Genomic DNA, 2330 nt, shown 5'->3' with positions numbered 1-2330 from the left:
GAAATAAAATAAAAGCTTAATCTAAAAATTAAAAATGAAAAATAAAACAACAACTTATACTTATATATATAAATACTAAATATTTACAAAGACTTATTATTCTAGAAAGATAACCTCAATAGGTTGCGTGACAACCATTGAATCAAAGAAAGGTTTTATTCTTTGTCCATTCACTTTGAAAGTGGTACCCCTCTTCGGATCTATCAAGTCAATAACTCTGTAGGGGTATACCTTGGCTATAACAAATGATCCGGTCCATCGGGAATTTAGCTTGCTCAGAAATAATTTTAACCTTGAATTGAACAACAAGACTTTTTGGCCTTCTATGAACTCTTTTGGAAGAATCTTTTTATCATGCTATTTTTTGGTATTTTCTTTGTAAAGCTTAGCATTTTCATAGGAAAAATTCCTATGTTCTTCCAGTTCACAAAGCTGCAAAGTCCTTTTTCTTCCGGCCTCATCTAAACTCATGTTTAGTTCCTTAATGGCCCAATAGGCCTTATGCTCTAATTCCACAAGTAAATGACAAGCTTTTCCAAAGACCAATTTATAGGGGGACATACCAATAGGGGTTTTGTAAGCAGTCCGGTAGGCCCACAATGCATCATCTAAATTAGAGGCCCAATCCTTTCTATGTGGTTTGACTACTTTGGCCAAAATTCCCTTTATCTCCCTATTTAACAATTCAGCTAATCCGTTGGTCTGAGGATGGTAGGCAGTTGCTACCCTATGCTTGATGTCATACTTGTCAAGGACTTCTTCTAACATGTTGTTTATGAAGTGAGTGCCTTCATCACTAATTAAGGCACGAGGTGTACCAAATCTAGTGAATATGTGCTTTTGTAAAAACTTCACAACTGTTTTAGCATCATTGGAATGGCAAGCCATGGCTTCCACCCATTTGGACACATAGTCCACAACTACCAATATGTAGGCACAATTATTGGATGGGGAAAAGGTCCCATGAAGTCTATACCCCAGACATCAAGTAATTCTATTTCTAGAATTCCGTTTAAAGGCATTTCATTTCTTCTAGAGATATTTCCACTCCTCTGACACTCATTGCAACTTTTTACAAAGTTTTGAGCATCATTGTGCAAAGTAGGCCAGTAGAATCCTGATCGCAAAACCTTGGATGCTGTCCTACTTTCTCCAAAATGTCCTCCACATGGTCCTGCATGGCAGTGCTGTAGAACTGATGGTACTTCTTCTTTTGGGATGCATCTTCTAATCACCTGATCTGCACAAATTTTAAACAAGAAAGGGTCATCCCATAAATATTTCTTTGAATTATAGATGAGCTTCTTTCTTTGATATTTATTAAATTCCTCGGGAATAATCCCACAAGCTAAGTAATTAACAAGATCAGCGAACCAAGGCACAATAGTATGATTAAGAGCCAAAATTCTTTCATCTGGAAATACTTCATAGATGTCACTACTTTGCACTGGTTTGTCTTGTTTTTCCAATCTTGACAGATGGTTGGCCACTTGATTATCCACCCCTTTCTATCAATGATTTCCAAATCAAATTCTTGCAAAAGCAAGACCCACCTTATTAACCTTGGCTTTGCATCTTTTTTAGAAATAAGATACTTGATGGCCACATGATCAGTATGAACAATTACTTTGGTTCCCATCAAGTATGATCTGAATTTTTCAAAAGCAAAGACCACATCTAATAATTCCTTTTCAGTAGTGGTGTAATTGATTTAAGAATCATTAAGAGTTTTGCTTGAATAATAAACGGGATGAAAAATCTTTTATCTCTTTTGACCCAACACCGCACCAACTGCCCAGTCACTAGCATCAGTCATTATTTCAAAGGGTTTGGACCAATCAGATGTTATTGCCACAAAAGCAGTGACCAATGCTTCTTTTAAAATGTTGAAAGCTTTTCTACAATCTTCATTAAAATTCAAAACATGGTCATGCTGTAATAATAAACAAAGAGGTTTTGATACTTTTGAGAAATCTTTAATAAACCTCCTATAAAAACCTGCATGTCCAAGAAAACTTCTAATCCCTTTGACAGTTGTTGGTTCAGGTAACTTCTCGATTACCTCTAACTTTGCTTTATCAACTTCAATGCCTCTTTTGGAAATTAAATGCCCTAACACTATGCCTTCTTTTACCATAAAGTAACACTTTTCCCAATTCAAAACCAGATCTGTTTCTTCACATCTTTTAAGACTTTTTTCAAGGTTTTGCAAACACAGGTCATATGATGTCCCATAAACTGAAAAAACATCCATGAAAATTTCCATGGAGTGTTCTAACATATCTGAGAAAATAGACATCATACACATTTGGAAAGTGGCAGGGGCATTA

At 35.7% G+C, this 2330-nt stretch overlaps 1 pseudogene; it reads right to left on the bottom strand.

The window, feature by feature from the left end:
* Nucleotides 1–357: 357 nt before the first annotated feature.
* LOC112514098 overlaps nucleotides 358–2330 on the bottom strand; it is an 8723-nt pseudogene continuing 6750 nt past the window's right edge.

Source organism: Cynara cardunculus, assembly GCF_001531365.2.
Source record: "Cynara cardunculus var. scolymus isolate 2C chromosome LG 6, CcrdV1, whole genome shotgun sequence".
NCBI lineage: Eukaryota > Viridiplantae > Streptophyta > Magnoliopsida > Asterales > Asteraceae > Cynara > Cynara cardunculus.
Note: the sequence above shows the minus strand (reverse complement) of the source record. Positions and strands in the feature narration are given on the sequence as shown.